Genomic DNA, 25,547 nt, shown 5'->3' with positions numbered 1-25,547 from the left:
CTGGAGTGCAATGGGGTGACCTTGGCTTACCGCAACCTCCACCTCCTGGGTTCAAGCGATTCTCCTTTCTCAGCCCCCCAAGAAGCTGGGATTATAGGAATGCGCCACCATGCCTGGCTAATTTTTTTTTTTGTATTTTTAGTAGAGATGGGAGTTCTCCATGTTGGTCAGGCTGATCTCGAACTCCCGATCTCAGGTGATCCACCCACCTCAGCCTCCCAAAGTGCTGGGATTACAGATGCGAGCCACCGCGCCCGGCCCAGGTACCACTCATTTTCTAAACCTACAAACTTAGTGAAAAATCATTAATTTATTTCATATATCCCTTCAATATCTGCATTATAACTATGGATTCCATCTCAATAATATTGTCAGTTTTCTTCATCTTCACTATTGCTGACATAACCTAAGGCACAGTCTTTCTCACCTCGAATATTGCTGAAGTCACCAACTTGGACCTGTTGTTTCCCCTACTGCCCCTCCATAACCCATTCTTCACACCCGAATACAATCATTTTGTTAATGTAAATCAGATTATAATGCAGGCCTGCTTACAATTCTTGAATATTTTATATTACACTCAATACAAGTCAAAATTTATTTCTATGGCCTCCAAGGTCTTCTATGGCCCAAATCTGTCTTTTTTTTTTTTTTTCCTGAATTCATTTATTTCCTATTCCCTTTTTGTCCACTAGTCTCTAGTCACAAAGACATTCCTAAAACACATCAAGACTTGAAACCTCAGTGCCTTTGGACTTGCTCTTAATTCTTCCTGAAACTCTCGTGCCACAAATTTCAATATGTTTAGCTACTTTTCATTATCTGGGATTCAGCTAAAATGTTACTGCATTTTAGAGAAACCTGCTACAACAAATGGTCCCACTGACAATTGTGTATCACATAACCTTACCGTATTAGCTTAATTGTATTTATCAACAGCTGAAATTCTTGTTATAATATAAGCCCCATCAGAACAGAGACATTGTCTGGCTAGTTCTTCATTGTATTTCCAGCTCCATAATAGTTCCTGATATGTACTGGAAATACATACAAATATTTGCTGAATATATGAATGATTATTACTACATTTGTGCAACAAATGAGCAATATTTAATTTCAAGTTTTCTTCACTTATAGAAAAAATGAAGAGAATGAATTTGGTGGTGTAAACTTTAAAGCTTGCATATAGGCAAATGATAATTAAGAATGTCATATTAACCACTATTAATGCTACTGAAAACATCATTCACCTAAATATAGGAATTTATTTTTTAAATCATGTTACAGAATTATATCTCAAAATGAATGAGAAGCAATATTGAGAAATGCTACCCTAGATGGAAATCCAAACACTAGGTAAACAAGTCAGGGAGGCAGAAATGCTGAGACCCTGGACAAAAAAGGTCATCCAGGAATAAACGTCATTAAGGAAGAGAAGGGAGCACTGGATTCCTGCAATTTAGGACCCTAAAAGAACAATAAACATCACAAAGAATGGGGAAATGTGTAAATGACATTCTTATAAAAAAAAACCTAAAAGCTAACACTCTTAAAATGAATGTCATTTAAAGAAGGACTTTCACCTAATGTGCACACACAATGAACACACACCCACACCCACACACTAGTGATGAGAATACATCACAAAACGATATATACAAAATATGCAAAGAGGGAAATCTAAGAGTGGTTCACCTATGTTTGGGATGTCTGGTGCTCAGAAGGCTAAAAGTAGCAACAAAAACTTCTTAGGATCCATTCAGCTCAGGATGGAAGAGAAAATGACAGTCAGTGATAAATATTAGCAGATCACAGAAATGAAAAATAAAATAAAAAAGACTATCATTTGACTTTAGACTTCTATACTAGGGGAAATAATCTTTCAGTAGAGAGATATTATCCCCTGAAGATTCACTCTATGCTACACTACACAAGGCATCTGTACAATGCTTTTACATTTAATTCCCATGACAATTTCACAAAGAACATATCCTAACCCAATTGTTCAAAGGCCAAAAAAAAAAAAACCCTGCGTCAATAGTAACACAACAAAATCACCATTATACCAGGTTAAGAACAGAAGTTAGTTTTACTACAGAATTCATATTCTATTTTTCTATTATTAATAAATCAGAAGCTTTTCTATATATATTAATATTTCTGGCATATAATGTCATCATTTTTAATATGTGTCATCCAGTGAAAAAGGTTTGGAAGGATTGCAGTTTACTATACCTCATCTACAGTTCCCATCATTTTCTTGACTGTTTTTCAATTATACATTCAAAGTATCTGAAAATGTGTTGTTTTTTTTTAAACCTTTCATCATGCTTTTTAAAATGTGCCAGAAGAAAGTCTTCATTGAAAGTAATTTTACCCCCAAGGAGGCCAGTAACTGAGAGAAGACAGAAATCAGCTAGTTCCACATAAAAACTACTCAAAGTTATGTTTACTAACATGAATCTTACTTAACAGCATGAGCAAGATCTAGGGTCAAGATGGGTTAGAGAATAATGTGATAAGAAGGTAATATACAAGCTCAGTATCAGCTGAAACTATAATGAAGTGGGTAAAATAGTTAATAGATATATATCTTAAATTAATAAGGTGTTAATGTTTAGAACTCAAAATGCTATTGACTAACTGATTTGAAGATAGCATCTGGAGAACTGACTGTACTTACTCATTTATATGTGCATCCATTCATTCTACAAGTAGTAATTGAATATGCACTGTGTTCTAGGCACTAATCTAATGTTGAGGAATGTGTATACTTGTGGGTACCACATATCAGAAAAGTGCTAATTAACAGGACAATTAAACTACCTAAACATTTGGTATATAGCCCCTTACCGCACAAGAAGACAGTTACATAAAGCAAACTATATGCTGTCTGTGTTATGTTTGCTTTTTAAATTTTACTAATTTTTAAGACTACATATTCTTAAAATATGAGACGGTGATTTTGATAAATCATTTTTCCTAATAACACTCTCGAAAAAGACATTCCAAAATATTCTACACTCCACTTTGTTGCTTTTCAGATCCACTGATTATCTGCAATGTGAAACACGATTCTGACTGTTCATATATGTTGCCCAGGCTCAAATCATCCACTGATGTCACCACTGACTGTTGAACATCAAAAAAGTCTCTCTATCATGGAATAGACTACAGCATCTGAAGAGGAGACTTGTCTAAGTGACTTCCAAGTCTTCTTCTTATACTACGCCTTCCACATCATCAGGCTGGCTCATCTTAATACACGTCCTATGGTCTTGGATTGTGACATAACACTATAACACCCAAATCCAAAGATTTGAGCAATCTCTGAATCATATTTGCCCCTGTTTTTCCACATTTCCTTTTCCAGTGAGTCATTAAAGTAGTCTTGGACATGACTTTCAAGTCCTTATATTTTCCCCTAATCCTACTGTCAGTTATCTACATCTATTATTTTTCAGATCTCATCACTAGTTTCTCTTCCCCTTAATCCATCTCCACATGAGTATGAAATTACCCTTTCTAAAACAAATCTAAACAAGGGCATCCTTTATGCTGAACTGTCTGGTGGATTTACATAATCTCTGGCTCAAAATTAACTCCGTGTTCTCATTTCTTCTTTCTTTCCTGAGACTCCTGGAACCAGTGTCTTTCCCCACCATACACATCCACACAAATACATCCTCATTGCTTCCTTAAAAGTGCCATGGATTTTCACTTGCCCATAGCATCAGACATGCTCTTCTCTGTTGTTTCCTTTCAGGCTCTGAATAATGAGCTCCTGTGAGTGCCTGTGACATGGCACCAGTGCCACCTCCCTGATGAAATGTTATCTAAAGTCCACAGATTAAGTGCTCTTTTGTCAATGTATGCCTTCACCTATTATAACAATTTCCACACTTCATTTCAAAGATTTTTTCCTTTTGTCTCACTAGGCTAAAAATTCCTTGAGAGTACATACAGACTGTTATTTTTCTTGTGTATATCAAACACTCAGTAAATGTCAAAGAGTGAATTAGATTCACTGTAACTCTCAATTGCCATGACTCCTTCATATAGCTTTCCTCTCCAATGAATAAAATGCATGAATAATTGAAATTTAATGCCTATAACATAAAGTAAGGAATTGTCACTTTCATTTTCTGTGCCTAGTGTCTTTTGCTCATAAAATGAAGAGCCTCATTTTGGGAAAAATTATTACTACAGAAACATTTAAATGTACACAACTGTAAAACTTAACTCTCCAATGTATACTATTGCTTCCTAAAAAATAACTAGCCTATTATAAGTTATTGTGAGAAAAAACATTCTTTGATGAATGTGTGAATGGAAAATCCAGCCTTCAGGAAGGTGATACAAATTTGATTAACCAATGGAATCACACTGTGTACCATGAATGTTTTATGGTCTGTAAAATGTAAAACATGAACACTAATTCAAATTGTGAATTGATAAAACAGTAAAAAATATATTTCAAAAAACAGAAGAGTTTTAAACTTCAGGTATAATTATAAATGTATATTCCTATAGAGATTTCTGGGCATATATGTCAACAGAAATATCTAAATCACTAAGTCATCCAAATATCCCAGGCATATAATGTGGATATTTGAGGCTACAAGTAGCTGTTTACTCAAAGGTATACTACTAGTGCTTTTTCTCACATGGAAATTAAATCCTATCATTCTGTTGCTTAGAATTCCTCAAAATCTTCCCATCAACAAAAACACAAATGAAAATCCCTTAGCTGTTATGGAGGGCTTTTCAAAAGCTGGTTCCTACCACTTGTCTAAAATCATTACCTGGCAAGCTATACCTCACTCTCTGCTATAGCTTGCAATTTTCCAAACATGCTGTGCTAGATGACTTTCTTTCACTTCCCATTATATTTGCCTCCCTTCCCTTTTCTTCTCAGTAACTAACAAATGTTTTCCCAGAGTCACCAACCCCATGAAGTCCTGATATTCCCAGGCACCCAGATTGTGTCTTATGCCTATATGCCTATATATCTATATCTTATGCTTATATGCCTATATATCTATTATACTTTTAAACAAGATATCATTAACCATAAGATTAATAGTATTACAAGGTTTTTAAAAATTATTTTCATGGATCCTGTTTAAGGTATTCAAAAAATATTGAGTTCCTTCTACGAACATTGTAGTTGAGGTAATTAGCAGAACTGACATGGCTTTTGGTCTCTGCAAACTTACAGAAAATTGGATAAGATGGACATTATGTAAGTAATAACAATAAAATATATTATTAGAATTTAAAAATACATAAGAATATATTGCAGGGGATCAAGCCAAGTAAGGGGTCATGAAGGCTTCTCTGTGAAAGTGATGTTTAAGTTGAACCTGTATAGATAAGCAGAAGAAATGTCCTTTGCATAACACAGAACATGATACATAATAATCTCACAGTAAATATTTGCTGAATAAAAAAATAAATGACAAAGTAAAACTTCCCATAATTTTTCATATAATTTCTGCAAACTTCTGACTTTTTTAAAGAAATTGAAAGTTTAAAGCCTCCTATTTTTGCCTGTAAAGATTAATACACGTGCTTTCAACATAGATAATTTATTAGAATTGCAGCCCCGCCGTGCTTCACATTCCAACTCTAGGACACTGCTTATTAACGTCAGAAGAATAAGTGACATGTCAAGTTTCCAGGACCATGCCAATTTCTAAAAACCCATTTGTTAGCTTTGGTACAGAAACAAAATGTGCCCAGCAGTTTTCAATGGGGCTAATAAATTTAATTAAACATTCTCATAAAAGCAAAGAAAAATTTTCTATTTAAACCTTCTTACAGAGGAAACCACGTTTGTTGTCTTCCTTCTTGATGCAAGAAACCTAAACATTATCTACCTAAAAGACAGATCATCCATCTTGTCATCCATCTGCAAAGGTATTTTTTGAAAACATTTCCACTGACAGTTTACTTTATTTTGCCAATCTATTTAAAGAGACAGAGCCAAAGTTGTTTTAAAAAAAATCAAGTTGCTGCAACTCAAAGAGCTTGGAGAATTTTCTAGCCTAGTATCTAAATATTTTATTTGATTATAAGATGCTCCATGCCTGCTATATTTCTAAAGAACTAATTCATAAGCATATGTAATCTACCACTAGCAATAAAAATCTAATAAATTTTCTTATCTACATATTTGCAAAAGTGAGCAGGAAAATATGTTCATAATACATGAAAACATTACACAATGTATGACGGGCTACCCCTGGGAAAGAGAAAAGTAACTGGTACAAGAAATTGTGATGCACTTGGTAATTCCATTTCCTGAACAATTATTTTTACTGCATTTCACTGTGCAATTGGACATGACTGTCATGTCTTGTCTTTGCTGAGGACAGATGTGCCTCCTGAACCATAGATTAGAAAAAAATACCAACCCCTCATTTCCTTCATCTACTTTGAGGAAAGTAAATTCTCACTATTGGAGAATTTGGAAAATTAATTTTGTTTTTCAAAAACTTGTATGCCTCATTTTTGTAGATTATTTGGAAAATATGTGGGCATTGAAGACCAACAGATCTGTTGAAATTTGGATTTCAGATTCCAACTCTCTCATTCATCAATTGCATAATTCATTGGGCTCTTGTACCTCTCTGAGACTGCTCCTCATTTGTAAACTAGGGATGTTATCTACCTTTATATAAGATACTTATCCAACTTAACCATGAGCCAACGAGAAATACTGTATACTTTTGGTATAAGTTTCAAGAGTATTATACAAATTAGAGTTTTTGCATAAATCTTTCTAGCACCTGGTCTGAAATATCTTAGTTATTATTACACTTTGATGTGTCTCTAGATACATGCTTATTGTTATTAATGAGAGCATTCATTTATTGCTCATAATAAAGCAGGTGCAATTGATATATTATTATTTCCATTTTACAGATGATGAAAATGACCCTCAGAGGAGCATTGTTAATAATCAAATTACCAAAGAATGATGCCTACTCTGAATCCAGATGTCTAACTTCACAGGACAAAACCACTGAATTTACTGTTCTCAAATTATTTATTTTAAGAATTTACCCTTCTAATTTTAATCCCTGAGGGTAATGGGTTATGTCTTAAACTATGTAATGGAACATTAAAAAATGAATTATTTCTTGCTTAAGTTTGGCCAAAACGTAAAACTGAATATCAAATACTAAAAAAAGTTTCAAATATACCACCCAGAAAAAGAATGTGAACATCACTCCAAAAACTGAGTTACCTATATGTCTTGTATGTCACTTGTCATCTGCAAAGTGGAAACAATAATAGTACCTACCTCAGCGGCTGTCATGAGAATTAAGTGAAATAACTAATGTTTGTAAATCACTTAACATGGTGCTTACCAGATTACTGAATGACACAGAAAATCCTGAATCCAGATATCTGAGGCCTTACAGCATCAATTAAAATAAATATTTGGCTGAGGCAAGATTATATATTAATATATTAGTATATATAATTGGTATTATTAAGTGAGATCAAAATATTTTTCCAACATTTCAATTCTAAATTTCACTTGAGCTCTTATCCTGGATAAGCATGACTATATTTTTTACATCCTAATTGTGCTTTAAGGAGCTTAAAAACAATTTTTAGCCACCTAATTTATTGTGCATTGCCATAATCTAAACTTTTACTGTTGAGGTGACACTATCAGAGAGATACAGAATATTAAAGCTGAAAAAAAAATTTTTAGAGATAAGATGGTCCAGTCACCATATTACAGAGGAAGAAAAGCCTCATAGAGGAAAATGACTTGTTCAGATCATTCTAACTACCATGTGGGGTGTGCTTACTGCAGGCCAGGCATGAGACTAGGAAAGTCACAAAATTATTTTTTATCATTATAAAAGCAAAATATAATGTCCTTCTTATATAAAGAAAACTAAGGCTTATAAAGTTTGCATAAGTCACCAATCATGCAAAAATGGCAGGGTCATAAAAGTCATTATTTAAAAAAAAAAAAGAAGATAAGAGATGAAAGAAAGAGATGCAATAATACAAACCAAACCCACTCCTGAATTGAGACTTCAGCATTCCCACCTGGTATATGCTCCATTGCACTTCATTCAGTGATTAAACCGTTTTAAGTACATTTGAACTTCATCCTATGGCTCTGATTGTTGCTCAGAGACTGAGATCACTACTCTCTTTTATAAGGGACAATTTGACAAGCTACTTTAATGACACTCAGAGCATTTTATACTTGAAAACCCATGATGAGAGAAATGTCAGCTTTCCAAGGAAGTTGATTCTCTGAGCAAAGTGGAGGCTGAGAGGTCTGGAGGCTGAAAACAAACCCAACCCATCTTTTATTACTTCAAGAGAGATACTACTGCTTTAAGGGGCTAAAGGCTGGGCAGGAAAAAGCAAGTATCTTCTAGAATCAGTCTACTTTCAACTCTTATTTATGTGACCCCAGTGGCTTAGAGAGTTATATTATTAAGGTAAATGGTTTTTATTGGTAACTTCTTAAAATTCCTCACTAAAGACGAGTATTAGGTATTAAAACATCCAATTCCATAGCCACTCTTCAAAATGCCTAAAGCTAAAACTCCTTAAACTTTTGATTATCATCTGAGGTATAATTTGTAATTTCTTTCTGTATGCATCAAAGTCAATATAAAAACATTTTTAGAAAGAGTAAGATCAGTATTGTGTATAAGAATTAATATACATGATTCATTCACAGTACTATTATTTAAATTTGTAATAAATTTGCATTTTGCAATTACATTACAAAAATAATGATATAGATTCATTTATGGGAAAATTTGTGTATGGGTGTTTAATTATGAAGAATTCAACACCTTTCTACTTTAAGTTAAAACCTATATTTTAACAACACAGATTCAGTTTCCCATTCTCAATCTAGCAAATCAATATAGTATAGGACATTCTACTTAATAATAATATAATAATAATCAATTTTGCTTTCATATTGATTCTTTAATAACACTGAGAAACTTCGAACCCACTAGGATTTAAATATCTTCTTTTGAACATACTAAGCTGTAACCACCATAAGCCATCTGGAACTTTAGCTCTGTGGGTCAATAAAGAAACCATTTGCAAGAAGGGGAAGACTTTCTCTAGAAGTAAAACTTAAAGAAAAAGAGCTGTTCTCCATAGAAAATTCATTTCACAGCACATGGAAAGAAAGCATTTACATATATCAGAAGGAAGACTCTTTCGTAAAGCCCTCAAGGACCGCATACATACTCTCTAGGAATAAAGATGAAGACTTCTCTTTCATCTTTCTTTTTTTTTAACGGTAGAAACCACTTGATCTCACTTGTCATTCATCCCTTCAATACATATTCATGAAGTACCTCTTATGTTCTAGGATCTACACAGGAAAAACAAGGTTGAAGAAATAATTTTTCACAGTCCAGTGAACAAGGCAGATACATAAACAAATAATTTCTACTATGTGTCAGAATTATTCTCTACGACGGAAAAGATAGGGCAAAAGAGGAAGTTATTAATTCTCCTGAAGATAAGAAGAGAAAGATGGTGGGAAAGTTTCTACAGAAAATAAATAAGCAAGTTTTAACTTACACAAAGTATGAATTGGAAATGGGCAAATATAATAATAATAGCTAACACTACCAATTGCTCACTGTGTACAAGGCACTGTGTTAAGTGCTTTACAAACATTAATAACCTCACTTAATTCTCATGACAGCCACTGAAGAAGGTGTTGTTATTATTTCCAGTTTGCACATGACAAACTGAGGCACAGGGAAGTTCTGAACTTTGCTCATCCTCATGTACTGGAAGGTTAGTATTTGAACATGAATTTGTGTGATCATTGACCACTTATTCTATCCTGCCTCCCAGGTAGAGAAGGGAGGGGCATCTCAGAGAATAAACATTCAAAACTAGAGGTGCATCACCACATTGAGTAATTTAGCATGTCTGGAGCAAAGGCTCTGATATAGTTTGGATATTTGTCCTCACCCAAATCTCCTGTCGAAATGTAATCTCCAATTTTGGAGGTGGGACCTGGTGGGAGGTGTTTGGATTGTGGAGGTGAATCCCTCATGAATGGCTTGGGCCATCCCCTTGTTGGTAAGTGAGCTCTTGCTCTGAGTTCACACAAGATCTGGAAGTTTCAAAGTATGTGGCACCACTGCCGACTCTCTTTCTCTGTCTCTCTGTCTCTCTCTCTTGCTTCATTCTTACCATGTGATGTGCCTGCTCCCACTTTGCCTTCTGCCATGACTGGAAGCTTTTTGAGGCCTCCGCAGAAGCAGATGCCACTATGCTTTCTGTACAGACTGCAGAATCATGAGCCAATTAAACCTCGTTTCTTTATAAATTGCCTCATCTCAGATAGTTCTTTACAGCAATGCAACAACAACCTAATTCAGACTCTATTTAGGAAGTGGCAGGAATATAATTGAAGAGAAGGGAGAAGTACCAGACAAGAAGGAATTTGTATTCTGTGCATACTGAGGAAAGAATAGGGAATTATAAGACTCTTGTTCAGGAGATCAGATGGGAGATGATACCTAATTAAATATGAGAGAATAATGTCAGTCTGAAATAAAACAGTATCAATGTAGACAAAAGTAATTATCAAGATTCTTAAGAGGAAGAGTGGATAAAATTTAGAGAAAGACTGAATGTGGTCAGTAAAGAGGGAAAAGACTAGAGTGACCCCCATGCATATGGCATGAGTGGCATGGTATTAAGTGCACCACAAACCAGGGCAAAAATGAAAGTTGTTTTCAAAGGAGCCAGATCCTCTGGTTTTCTGTACTTAAGAATTCCATGTGCATCTTTAAGATGTAAATATGCCTAGCGAGCCTGAATGAAAGCATTATCTATTTACTAGAGTTTTCTGTGACAGTGGCTGCCACTTTCCTTAATTCCTTGGTTAGGCAACAATATATCATTTGGTTCTCTTTTGCAGTCCAAAAAATAAAACAAACAAACAAAAAACACAGAGCAAAGCACACATAATATCTCCCTTCATACCTAATCCACCAAACTCACAGGAAGAATCTATTTTCATCTTTTTCTAAATATTTAAATAGCTTTATTTATGTTATCTTATCAATATTTACATTATGGCATGTGCTAAGGAATAATTTAGTCCTATTTTTAAAGGGCAAAGAGAGGTTAAGTGGCTCTTCTGGGGAATCTGGAAATAAAAGGCCTCATGTCCTAGAAGTTCTGTTCATGTCCTCTGCCCACTTTTTGATGGGGTTGTTTGTTTTTTTCTTGTAAATTTGTTTGAGTTCGTTATAGATTCTGGATATTAGCCCTTTGTCAGATGAGTAGGTTGCAAAAATTTTCTCCCATTCTGTAGGTTGCCTGTTCATTCTGATGATAGTTTCTTTTGCAGTGCAGAAGCTCTTTAGTTTAATGAGATCCCATTTGTCAATTTTGGCTTTTGTTGCCATTGCTTTTGGTGTTTTAGACATGAAGTCCTTGCCCACGCCTATGTCCTGAATGGTATTGCCTAGGTTTTCTTGTAGGATTTTAATGGTTTTAGGTCTAACATATAAGTCTTTAATCCATCTTGAATTAATTTTTGTATAAGGTGTAAGGAAGGGATCCAGTTGCAGCTTTCTACATATGGCTAGCCAGTTTTCCCAGCACCATTTATTAAATAGGGAATCCTTTCCCCATTTCTTGTTTTTGTCAGGTTTGTCAAAGATCAGATAGTTGTAGCTATGCGGCATCATTTCTGAGGGCTCTGTTCTGTTCCATTGATCTATGTCTCTGTTGTGGTACCAGTACCATGCTGTTTTGGTTACTGTAGCCTTGTAGTATAGTTTAAAGTCAGGTAGCGTGATGCCTCCAGCTTTGTTCTTTTGGCTTAGGATTGACTTGGCGATGCGGGCTCTTTTTTGGTTCCATATGAACTTTAAAGTAGTTTTTTCCAATTCTGTGAAGAAAGTCATTGGTAGCTTGATGGGGATGGCATTGAATCTATAAATTACCTTGGGCAGTATGGCCATTTTCACGATATTGATTCTTCCAACCCATGAGCATGGAATGTTCTTCCATTTGTTTGTATCCTCTTTTATTTCATTGAGCAGTGGTTTGTAGTTCTCCTTGAAGAGGTCCTTCACATCCCTTGTAAGTTGGATTCCTAGGTATTTTATTCTCTTTGAAGCAATTGTGAATGGGAGTTCACTCATGATTTGGCTCTCTGTTTGTCTGTTATTGGTGTACAAGAATGCTTGTGATTTTTGTACATTAATTTTGTATCCTGAGACTTCGCTGAAGTTGCTAATCAGCTTAAGGAGATTTTGGGCTGAGACAATGGGGTTTTCTAGATATACAATCATGTCATCTGCAAACAGGGACAATTTGACTTCCTCTTTTCCTAATTGAATACCTTTTATTTCCTTCTCCTGCCTGATTGCTCTGGCCAGAACTTCCAGCACTATGTTGAACAGGAGCGGTGAGAGAGGGCATCCCTGTCTTGTGCCAGTTTTCAGAGGGAATGCTTCCAGTTTTTGCCCATTCAGTATGATATTGGCTGTGGGTTTGTCGTAGATAGCTCTTATTATTTTGAGATACGTCCCATCAATACCTAATTTATTGAGAGTTTTTAGCATGAAGGGTTGTTGAATTTTGTCAAAGGCCTTTTCTGCATCTATTGAGATAATCATGTGGTTTTTGTCTTTGGTACTGTTTATATGTTGGATTACATTTATTGATTTGCGTATGTTGAACCAGCCTTGCATCCCAGGGATGAAGCCCACTTGATCATGATGGATAAGCTTTTTGATGTGCTGCTGGATTCGGTTTGCCAGTATTTTATTGAGGATTTTTGCATCAATGTTCATCAAGGATATTGGTCTGAAATTCTCTTTTTTGGTTATGTCTCTGCCAGGTTTTGGTATCAGGACGATGCTGGCTTCATAAAATGTGTTAGGGAGGATTCCCTCTTTTTCTATCGATTGGAATAGTTTCAGAAGGAATGGTACCAGTTCCTCCTTGTACCTCTGGTAGAATTCGGCTGTGAATCCATCAGGTCCTGGACTCTTTTTGGTTGGTAAGCTATTGATTATTGCCACAATTTCAGAGCCTGTTATTGGTCTATTCAGAGATTCAACTTCTTCCTGGTTTAGTCTTGGGAGGGTGTATTTGTTGAGGAATTTATCCATTTCTTCTAGATTTTCTAGTTTATTTGCATAGAGGTGTTTGTAGTATTCTCTGATGGTAGATTGTATTTCTGTGGGATCGGTGGTGATATCCCCTTTTTCGTTTTTTATTGCATCTATTTGATTCTTCTCTCTTTTCTTCTTTATTAGTCTTGCTAGTGGTCCATCAATTTTGTTGATCTTTTCAAAAAACCAGCTCCTGGATTCATTAATTTTTTGAAGGGTTTTTTGTGTCTCTATTTCCTTCAGTTCTGCTCTGATTTTAGTTATTTCTAGCCTTCTGCTAGCTTTTGAATGTGTTTGCTCTTGCTTTTCTAGTTCTTTTAATTGTGATGTTAGGGAGTCAATTTTGGATCTTTCCTGCTTTCTCTTGTGGGCATTTAGTGCTATAAATTTCCCTCTACACACTGCTTTGAATGTGTCCCAGAGATTCTGGTATGTTGTGTCTTTGTTCTCGTTGGTTTCAAAGAACATTTTTATTTCTGCCTTCATTTCATTATGTACCCAATAGTCATTCAGGAGCAGGTTGTTCAGTTTCCATGTAGTAGAGCAGTTTTGAGTGAGTTTCTTAAACCTGAGTTCTAGTTTGATTGCAGTGTGGTCTGAGAGACAGTTTGTTATAATTTCTGTTCTTTTACATTTGCTGAGGAGAGCTTTACTTCCAACTATGTGGTCAATTTTGGAATAGGTGTGGTGTGGTGCTGAAAAAAATGTATATTCTGTTGACTTGGGGTGGAGAGTTCTGTAGATGTCTATTAGGTCCACTTTATGTAGAGCTGAGTTCAATTCCTGGATATCCTTGTTAACTTTCTGTCTCGTTGATCTGTCTAATGCTGACAGTGGGGTGTTAAAATCTCCCATTATTATTGTGTGGGAGTTTAAGTCCCTTTGTAGGTCACTCAGGACTTGCTTTATGAATCTGGGTGCTCCTGTGTTGGGTGCATATATATTTAGGATAGTTAGCTCTTCTTGATGAATTGATCCCTTTACCATTATGTAATGGCCTTCTTTGTCTCTTTTGATCTTTGTTGGTTTAAAGTCTATTTTATCAGAGACTAGGATTGCAACCCCTGCCTTTTTTTGTTTTCCAGTTGCTTGATAGATCTTCCTCCATCCCTTTATTTTGAGTCTATGTGTGTCTCTGCACGTGAGATGGGTTTCCTGAATACAGCACACTGATGGGTCCTGACTCCTTATCCAATTTGCCAGTCTGTGTCTTTTGATTGGAGCATTTAGCCCATTTACATTTAACGTTAATATTCAACCATTGTGGAAGTCAGTGTGGCGATTCCTCAGGGATCTCGAACTAGAAATACCATTTGACCCAGCCATCCCATTACTGGGTATATACCCAAAGGACTATAAATCATGCTGCTATAAAGACACATGCACACGTATGTTTATTGCGGCACTATTCACAATAGCAAAGAGTTGGAACCAACCCAAATGTCCAACAACGATAGACTGGATTAAGAAAATGTGGCACATATACACCATGGAATACTATGCAGCCATAAAAAATGATGAGTTCGTGTCCTTTGTAGGGACATGGATGAAACTGGAAACATCATTCTCAGTAAACTATCGCAAGGACAAAAACCAAACACCGCATGTTCTCACTCATAGGTGGAATTGAACAATGAGAACTCATGACACAGGAAGGGAACATCACACTCCGGGACTGTTGCGGGGGGGGAGGGGGAGGACAGCATTAGGAGATACACTAATGCTAAATGACGATTAATGGGTGCAGGAAATCAACATGGCACATGGATACATATGTAACAAACTGTACATTGTGCACATGTACCCTAAAACCTAAAGTATAATAATAAAAAAAAAAAAAAAAAAAAAAAAAAAAAAGAATCAGTTCTTTCTGTGTACAGCAACTGGCAAATTGTTATTGATATTTTAGGTGGCTTGAGTTGTTAGAATATGTATTTACTAGTAAACAATGAGCTGAGAAGCAGAAGGGGAATTGAAGAAGTTTTTTTTTTTTTTTTACAAGACAGGCCCATGTATCTCTTAATTCACTGTTAACTTTTCGACTGACCTGTATTTTCAATAAATAAGGATCTCAAGGTGATATTGAACATCACTGAGGTATTCATAGAAATATGGATGAAAATGTTTGTTGTGTAAAATGTTATGTTTACATCAAATATCATTCTGCAATGCATCCTCATAAGAAATACATATTTTATACATTTCTACCACCAAATGCCATAGGGAAAGGGTCTAATAAACATTATTTTTTATATCCAGGTGAGAAACTCTGATGAAACACAACAGCCCATATTGTCGATGAAATAATTCTTCAATCATAGGGTGAGATGGCAAATGATCACTTTCTCTTCCTTCAACCACCTTTTTTGTTTGTTTGTTTTACATAGTTTCTCAGGTTCCCATACTCACTTGAATTTCTTCCCACCTTCTGGCTATTCCTTCTCGGTTTCCTTGGCCCCATTTGCTGACCTTTGAAAACTAGGGTAGCCCTTGGATTTCTTCTCTGTTTTATCTATACTTACTTCCTACAGATAATCTTATCTAATCTAATCTAGGAAGGACATGATACCTTATCTAATCTAGGCAGGACAAGATAGTTTAGGCTAGAGTGAAATGCCTTGGAAGGCTGCATACCGAATACATTTTAAAGGTACAGCAACAGAATTTCCAGAAAGATAGAATATGGGATGTGCCTCAGAGAACCATCAAGATTGAAAAAACTACCTATTAGATACTATGTTTATTACCTCAGTGACAAAATATACAGCAAATCTCTGCAACACATAATTTATCTATGTAACAAACCTGCACATGTATTCCTGAAACTAAAATAAAAGTAAAAAAGAACGATTACTCCATGATTTTTGACTGAACAAGAAGGAGGATAAAGTTGACATTAACTATGTCAGATAAGACAGCGACTAGCAAATCTGTGCTAGAAGCATTATCAGAAATTCAGTTTGGATATGTTACATTTCAGAGGCTACTAAGGGTGGGGATTAGTGTATTCATGTTGAATTTAAAAAGCAAAACCAGTAAAAGTGATATGCAATATGGAATGCATTGTGTGGATTAAGCCTTTCAGGATTCTGAGGGCTAGTGGAGAAATCCATGGAAGTCTATCACTTCTAAATTTGGTGGCAAGCCTCAAATCACAGTAGGGCAGAAGGGCTGACAGTCAGTAAGAAAAATTGGACGCAAAACAGAGTGAAGCAAGGATAAGACAGAATCTTCAATAACAACCTGAAGTCTATGAAAACAAACTGGAACACAGGCGGACAAACTGAGGCCCAAGTTTATTTCTTATTTTCTGTAACCTCAACAGTGAGTGTGACCTGCAGAAGACACTGATACTATTTGTCATGAACTCCCAGTCGAGGACTCTGAGAAGTTAAACAGAAGAGCTAATGGGAGCTGTAGGAGCTACAATCTTGCTACTGACCCATCTCCACAGGATAAAGGCAAATCAGTGACACTGAGCATACACTGTAACAGCAACACTTGGTACCTCTTCAGAGTATAATGAGGCTGTTTTTCTACAGATGCTCTCATGGCTTACCCTTCACTTCCTTTATACCTAATTTATTCTTTTGAGGAATTCCCAGATTATCATTTAAAATTGTAACTCTGTTCTTGAATGTAAATCCTTGTTTCCTGCTTTATTTTTGTCCATACCACCTTTTTGTTTTTTTACAACACACTATACACCTATCTTACTTGTGTATCTTGTGTATCTTAACTTCTATCTCACCCATGAGGAAGTAAGCTTTATGAGAGCAGGTACCTTAGCTGTGCTGTTAAATACCATTTCACATGATAGACAATAATATTTGTCAGACTGAGTGGACAAATTCTAGTATTTCAATTAAATAAAATGGCCTAATATTTAAAATTTTATTAACCAGGTTATGTGGAATACCCTCCAGAAAGAGTGGCTATTATCTTTATACAGACCCTTGACAGCAGATGTATTTATTTCTTCAATTAGGTTCAGCCATATGTAATTGTTAATGTTTTACTCTTTCTAACCTACAAAAATGGCAATATTCTATGGCTCAACTTATATGCTAAATATGACAGGAAAAATGCACAGTAATCTGAGTAAATATATGTATAAGATTTACCTGTATGTGTGTATATATGTATATGTGTGTGTGTACTGATTTCATTTCTTCTTTGACTTCCTCAGGTTTACAACTATAGTTCCCAATTCTGAAATCTAAAAACAAAATGGAATACCAGTAACTTCAGTAAAACAAACAAAAAGAAGGCTATTAACTACCTGGAAGACAGAATGCTGTTACTCAGTCCTTTAGTGGGGAAAACACACCTCTGGAATTCATTATGCTTTTGCCACATTATGATAAGATAATTATTTAAGAGCTATATTTCCGTATTATAAAACTATATAAAGAAAATTCTAGGTAATGTGCCAAGTATTTTTCAGTAGTGAGTAAAGTTTGCATTTATACCTTTGTATCATCATAATTCATTTATATAGTGGTCTCCTAAGCAAATCCAACCACTTCATAATGTAACACACACACACACACATGCACACAAACACACACACACAAATGCATAAGGAAATATATATTTTATCCCTTACTACAGGTGAAAATAGAGAAAAAACTTATTTAAAAACGTTTTTTAAATTAGGGTTTAAAAACTCCCTCATTTTCAGACAGTTAATTCTCACACACTTTTCTTCCATTATTCACTCCTTCCCTATATACCTTAAGACTTGGCTATGCCATTCTTATGAAGCCTATTTCTCCATAAACTTAAAGTATGTTCACACTAAGGCAAAGTGAGACTTGCACTTATAGGAGGTATGATGAAAGAGGAAACATGTCCTTGGAATCTGGTGCAGCAGATTTAGGTGAGATGCTGGAATGGAAATAGAATGGGATGATGAAAGGGCGTGCAGTAAAAAGGAAACTAACTTAATGATCATCTATGACACTTCAACAAGTTTATTTCTGCAGGAATTGTGCAAAATAAGTTTATCCCTTCCCACTCCACATGTGAATAACTTGAGATTCATAAAATTACCCAAGCTAATATACATTTTATTATTTATTCATTTGTTAATTTATACTATTTGTTTTGGCAAAGTGATATGAAACATTTTTAGAATCATACATTTAATCAATTATAGAGCTCACATTGGAATACAGATCTCTTTTGTTATATATTATACATTTCCACATTGCCAGGTGAGCCATGTCATACATTGTTAATATGAAAATATGACAGTGACCACATATTAACAGCATATTAACAATTTGTGTTTTCCAAATGAACTGACTTCACCTATCTTCCAAAAGAAAATTAAATAACTATAAGTTATTTAAATGTTTTAACTCTAATTTAAGCCACAGTAATTCTAAATTGATATAAACTATTAGTTTTTATGTTTTAATAGTATTTGATGAATTGGTTATATTATAGCTATTATCATTTTATATAATGAGTTACCTAATCTTGAAACACACACATAGAATTTAAACTAAAAATATTTTTCCTAATTTTAGAGTTGATAGCTGGGATTTGTTACATGTGACTCCAGTACACCCGGGGTTAAGGACTATACATATTTAACTACATGTTGAGTAGTGCAGAAGGTGGAGACCAACTTGTACAGTAAGCACAATTAAATTTTACAATTAGCTCATGGGCCAGATAGGTTTATTCCTGCAATGTGCAGTATAAAATAATTCTATATAAGAACTTTAAAGAAATCAAAGTATAAAAATTTTAACTTTGAGTCTTATACTTTATCTATACTGGAGAATATAACACTGGGCTTTGGAATATGAAGTTGGAAAAACTGTTTCTTCAATTCTACAGATTGGCAGAGAAAGGATTAAATTTTCTCATTCATTTTATCAGATAACATCTACAGGAAAAGTTGTGTAAGTATTGGAATTTGCCAACCTTCAGAATCGAGTTCATTGCAAATCCAGTCAGAAGCTTAAATAAATAAAAGAAAACATGTTAGTGACCTTCACAAAATCATGAGTTAAACTTTATTAGAATTTACACTGTCTAAAACCCAAAATATTCTTGGAAGTTGTTGGGCTTAAGGACATGATGCTAGCACCTATATTGTTATCATCTGCTTAAATTAATTATTTAAATTAACAACTAACTCAGCAATTTAAAATTGGAAGTAATCTTATAAGTGAAAGTGCTGTATAAACTCTAAAATGTACATTATTGTTCTTATTTCTATTACTATTATTTACATTTTATTTCAATTGTGATCACTGTTTCACAATTCCCAGTAATTTGACAATGCAGAATGTAAGTCTCCTACAGAATCACACCCCAAAATAATTAAGAAATGACTTGGATTCTATTTGATAGTGATGCTTTTATTTCTCTTCTGATCTCAGTTCTATCACAGCACAGAGCACAATACCCACAAAATATGTTACTATGGCAACTGAGAAAGCCAAAGAGCAAGATGGTTTTTCTGACCTTCCTCCACTTTTTTATGGGAAGCATGGCCGTAAAAAAATTCTCTGATCTAGCTAGCCTGAAAAGTAGGTCATAAGACCCTCATTCTAGAGAAGTTCTTTCCCTTACTTGGGAAGAATGAATGCTACGCAGAGAGGCCAACATGAATCTGATTGAAAATAGGACTTGTTGAATCTCTCCACACACCCCCAATTCATTACCGTAAGCTACACTCTTTTTTGTCCAATCACATTTCTACACAACTATTCATTCTTTGTGGAACCTGAGCACAAAAATACAGCTTTCCCTGGGTCTTTATTTCTGTAGCCTCCTGTGCTATGTATAACTTTGTTAAATAATTTGTTTAACCTGACTTTTTTTTTTTTTTTTTTTTTTGAGATGGAGTCTCACTCTGTCGCCCAGGCTGGAGTGCAATGGTGCGATCTCAGCTCACTGCAACCTCCGCTTCCGGGTTCAAGTGATTCTCCTGCCTCAGCCTCCTGAGTAGCGGGGATTACAGGTGCTCACCACTACGCCTGGCTAATTTGTATTTTTGGTAGAGACAGTGTTTCACCATGTTAGGCTGGTTTCAGAAATCCTGACCTCAGGTGATCCGCCCACTGCCCACCTTGGCCTCCCAAAGTGCTGGGATTACAGGGGTGAGCTACTGCACCCGGTCTTAACCTGTCTTTTAAAAATCAGCCATGATCCTTACAATGGGTAAGGAAGAGATACTACTTTTTCCTCCCTTTGTAATGACCTATAACCAGAGGGTGCCATGGTCTAAAGTATCTAGACCGTATCTCTCCTTTTTTTTTTTCTTTTTTTTTTGGTGGATTTTCTTTGAGGGATAGTAAATAAATTGGTTTGCCCGCTGATGTGATTAATAAAAATGTTAATGAACTAGCCCTTTCTACTTCATTTTCTAATTTTTTGATGTTGTTTTTGTTGTCAACCCCTATCCTCCAACCAACTTATATGTGATTCCATAGAAATCGGTAAAAGGAGATTATTTTATCAGAGTTATCCTTCTGAGGAGAGAACTAAGGCTTTTAATAGTTAAAGATTGTCTGAGGTAAACTCTTCTGTGTTCCAAAGTCTTTTTCAGGAAACAAAAAGAATAAAAACTATTGAGAGTATTGACAGAAATAACAGGAGGACTTTATCAACAAGATTGTAAATAACTGGGAACTACCTACTTGAGTCCACATTGCCTTGCCTCATTTCACATACAAATTCCAAGTTTACCTTCCCAATCTCATTTTTCTTTACAGTAAGAATTTTATTTTTATAAATAAATTACTACCAACATGAACTTAATGCTCCTCACTTGTAAAAATAAGCAATTGGATTTTATTAGTGAATCCCACATACAGCACTGATCCTATACAATGTCACAGTAACTTAAGGGTTGATGGTGAGTATAGTTTACAAAAATTGTACAATGTTGGTGATGCACTAATAAATTCTGGCAATAGTGGAGGCTGATTAGTAACATATACCAAATTCTGTGATGTAAGTATTACTACAATGCCCAATTTCAGGCTACCATCAACTTAAGAACTGATTCACAAAATTCCCGAATATTTAACAATTAACATTTACCGAGTGGTAAGCTCCATCTTCAGAGCATCACTGTATGTTCCTACTCTGAAGCTACGCATTTACCAATGATAAAATAAGAAAAGTCCTGGAGTGTAACCTGGCTTTTTATCCCCAAGATTTTTGACCATTAAATACTTTTTATAGACTAACATCAATAAAATATACTTTTACAAGTAATATTCCTGGTCTCTTCATATCTTCCAACCCTAGTATTTCAAAGCAAGTCAGGCCAACATCTAGCGCCTGCATTTCTTTGCAACAGGCTTTCTGCCAAGACACACTTTTCTTGCTTATGTTGCAGGACAGAAATGTGGAATTAAAACCCCTGCAATAAGCCTCCAGCCAATATTTAAGAGAAGTCTTACAATGTCATCCAAAAATTTCTGTAGGATGATTAACCTACATCATCCTCAACTGGCTGCCTTCCCTTTCTCGTCTTACTTCTCCATTACTCTGCTGCCATGCATTCCTTTTCCCAAACTACTTAGTTTTGAATTTCTTGTCTCAGGGGAAATCCAACCTAAAACAAACAGTTGAGAAAATGATGGGCTAGAAAATCTCAATGGCCACTCAGGGTTCTAATTTTCAAAGATTAAAATACTTCCAGGGATTATTTCTGACATTTTCAGGCTGAAAACCTCCAGTACCACTTATGATGCTTAGCATATGTAAGTCAACAAACAGATTTCTGCTGAACAAATTTTTAGGGCAAATCCAAGAGAATGTTGACAAAGGAAAGAGTATGAAGTAAAAGAAGTTGCTTCTGGCCAGGCACAATGGCTGAGGCAGGGAGATCACTTGATGTCAGGAGTTCGAGACCAGCCTGGCCAACATGGTGAAACCCTATGATATGGTTTGGCTGTGTCCCCACCCAAATCTCATATTGAGTTTTAACTCCCACAGTTCCCATTTGTTGTGGGAGGAACCTGGTGGGAGGTATTTGAATCATGGGGCTGGATCTTTTCTGTGCTGTTTTCATGATAGTCGGTAAGTCTCACCAGATCTGATGGCTTTAAAAATCAGAGTTTGCCTGCACAAGCTGTCTCTCTGCCTGCGGCCATCCATGTAAGATGTGACTTGCTCCTCCTTGCCTTCTGCCATGATTGTGAGGCCTCTCCAGTCATGTGGAACTGTAAGTTGATTAAACCTCTTTATCTCCCCAGTATTGGGTGTGTCTTTATCAGAAGCATGAAAAGTCTAATACATCCTGTCTGTACTAAAAACACACACACACACAAAGTTAGCCTGGTGTGGTGGCACATGCCTCTAGTCCCAGCTACTCAGGAGGGTAAAACAGGAGAATTGATTGAACCTGGGAGGCAGAGATTGCAGTGAGCCAAGATTGCACCATTGCACTCCAGCCTGAGCAACAAAGTGAGACTCCATCTCAAAAATAAATAAATAGATAAAGAAGGTTCTTCTCATAAGATTCAGAACATGCTACACCAAAATATGTCACCTTGGCATCTGAAGAGAAAGCAAAAGAAGAAGGTCCCTCTGACCTTCACCCTCCCTTCTCCCCTGAAGCAGCCTATAAAAGAATTTTCTGACCTTTCTCTAAAACAAGTCATGAGATTCATTTCAGAAGTAGCCCTCCTATACCTGGAGGAAATGAACATCTTTATTCTGTAAGATACAGAGATGCTAAGATGAATCTGAACAACAGGCCTAAGTTTACCCCAGTTTGTTACCATTAGATCATCCTTATTTGTCTTCCAATCATACGTCTGCAGGGCTGTCCATACAAGTAAACAAACCTCTCTTTTTCTTTGGTTCTTTGTTTATGAAGGCTCCTGTGTCAGTAATTATTAAATGAATTGGTGTGTTTTTCTCTTGTTATATGTCTTTTATTATAGGGGTACCTACCATGAACTTTGGGATGGGTTAGAAAAAGATACGTTTTCTCCCCTAAAATTTCTATAACATTCCTACCTTTGGTGGAGTAACTAGAAACATAGGCTTTATCTGAATTTCCTAGATGGCTACTGCCTTCTCAATTTGCCAATAGTTGGCCTGTCTTTTTGTCTTAGTGATTTTGTGATATAATAAGAAAAATGTATTTGGTCTTTGTGCCTCATTCCTGGCACAGAGCATCTAAGAGATAAATTAGTGTGAAAATTGAAATAAATTGTAGACAGTGTCCAAAGAAAATTAGAGAATTGCTAGTGGAAAACCCATATATTTGGTTTCAGAAGTGTTAAGAGCAAAGAAACAGTTATTCCTAGTTTTTTTTTTTTTTTTCCCTTTATGGCACTTGCTTGTTTGTACTTCAATGTCTCACTGCCTTATTCTAATCTCCTGATGTTTCCAGTTTGATCAATATCTAAGAAAAACTCACTTACCATAAGTTCTTCCAATTCACCTTCAACATTAGGCAGAAATACTTTTATATAAATCCAATTATTGTGTCACTTATTGCTAAGTTACCATACATTATGCTAGTCTTCTATATATTGTTTAATTTAGTTCATATAAAAAAGTTTGGGATCATACCGCATTTGTCTTTTCATAACTGGCTTATTTAACTTAGCATAATGTTCTCAAAATTCATCATGTCATAGCATATGTCAGAATTTCTTTTCTTTTTAAGGCTGAATAATATTCCATTGTATGATACACCACATTTGGTTTATCTATTCATCTGTCAGTGGACACTCGGGTTGTTTTCCCATTTTAGCTGCTGTGAATAATGCTGCTATAAATGTTGGTGTATGAATATCATTTTGAGACTCTGCTTGCAGAAAATTTGGATCATTTGGAAATTCTATTTTTAGAATATTTTCCACAGCAGCTGTACCACTTTAGAGTGTGCAAGGATTCCAATTTCTCCACATCCTGGCTAACACTTGTTATTTTATGTGTTTTCTGTTGTTTTTTTGTTTTTTGGTAGTAGCCATCCTAAGGGATGGCTAATGGGTGTGAAGGTAGTATCTCGTAATAGTTTTGATTCGCATTCCCAAAATGATAAGCATCTTCTCAACAGCTACTTAGCCATTATATGTCTTATTTGGGGAAATATCAATTCATGTCTTTTGCCCATTTTTAAATCAGATTTTGGTTGTTGTTGAGTTTTAGAGAGTTCTTTGTATTCTAGGTATTAATCCCTTGTCAAACATAAATTACAAATATTTTCTCCCATTCTGTGGGTTACTTTTTTACTCTGATGATATTGTCTTATATGAGATATGTCTTAGTCTGTTTTTGATGCTATAACAAATACCACAGATGGGGTAATTTATAAATGACAGAAAGTTATTTCTCACAGTTCTAAAAGCTGGGAAGTCTAAGGTAAAGGAACCAGGAGATTCAGTGTCTGGTAGAAGAACGAAAAAGGATGAGGATGGTCCCTTCAACCTTTTATATAAGATAATTAATCCCATTAACGAAGGAGGAGTACTCATGACTTAATCACTGTCCAAAACGCCCCAACTCTTAAAACTATCATACTGGGTATTAATTTTCAACATGTGAATTTTACAGAGACTCACACATTCAAACCAGAGCAAGGTACATAAAATAGTCAAAATCATAGAGACAAATAAAAGAGTGGTGGTTGCCAGGGCCCTGGGGGAGACGGGGGATGGGGAGTAACTGTTCAATAGGCATAGAGTTTCAGTTTTACAAGATGTAAGAAATGATGAAAATGAATGGTTGTGATGGGTTCACAACATTATTTAATATTTATGAACTGTGCAATTAAAAATGGTATACAAGGTAAATTTTATCTTATGTATATTTTAGCAAATTATTTTAATTAAAAAATAAAAAGTGGCAATGATATCTGTTAAAATAGACCATAAAAACCCAACATAAATGTGTCTATACAGTCACCAAAACTCATGTAGTAGAATGTTCTTTATGGCAGTATCTTTCATAGTCCCAAACTGGAAGCTACCCAAATACCTATCAGCAGAGGAATGGGTAAATATAGTATACACACAGGATAAAACACTATGCAGCAATGAGAACAAGCAAACTATATCATAGCTAACCATATGGCTGGATCACACAAATATAAATGCTGAGTGAAAAGAGCCAGATATAAAAGACTGCATATTGTATGAGTCTAATTAAATAAAATTCAAAACAGGCAAAATGAACCCATTCTGCTAGAAGTAAAGATAGTGGTTATCTTTGGTGGGTAATGACTGAAGGGAAGATTAGAGAGACTTCTGATTTTGGTAATGTAGTAATGTTTGGAATACATGCACATTACATGAGTGTCCTCAGTTTCAGAAAATCATTAAACATATGTACATATATGTACTCTTTGTACATACATATTTTATTCAAAAAATTTTAGTT

At 35.3% G+C, this 25,547-nt stretch overlaps 1 protein-coding gene and 1 long non-coding RNA gene across 4 annotated transcripts in view; one reads left to right on the top strand and one right to left on the bottom strand.

Moving 5' to 3' along the window:
• The window catches only part of LUZP2 (leucine zipper protein 2), a 594,909-nt gene that overhangs the window by 250,998 nt on the left and 318,364 nt on the right, over window positions 1-25,547 (bottom strand). The gene's annotated exons all lie outside the window — the stretch shown is intronic.
• On the top strand, window positions 10,437-15,163 carry LOC115838618. The gene is made up of 3 exons (XR_004033669.1): window positions 10,437-11,208; window positions 14,295-14,299; window positions 15,031-15,163. It is a non-coding gene; the product is annotated as an uncharacterized LOC115838618 (long non-coding RNA).

This window comes from Nomascus leucogenys, chromosome 15, assembly GCF_006542625.1.
Source record: "Nomascus leucogenys isolate Asia chromosome 15, Asia_NLE_v1, whole genome shotgun sequence".
Lineage (NCBI taxonomy): Eukaryota > Metazoa > Chordata > Mammalia > Primates > Hylobatidae > Nomascus > Nomascus leucogenys.
This window is presented reverse-complemented; position numbering and strand designations above follow the sequence as displayed.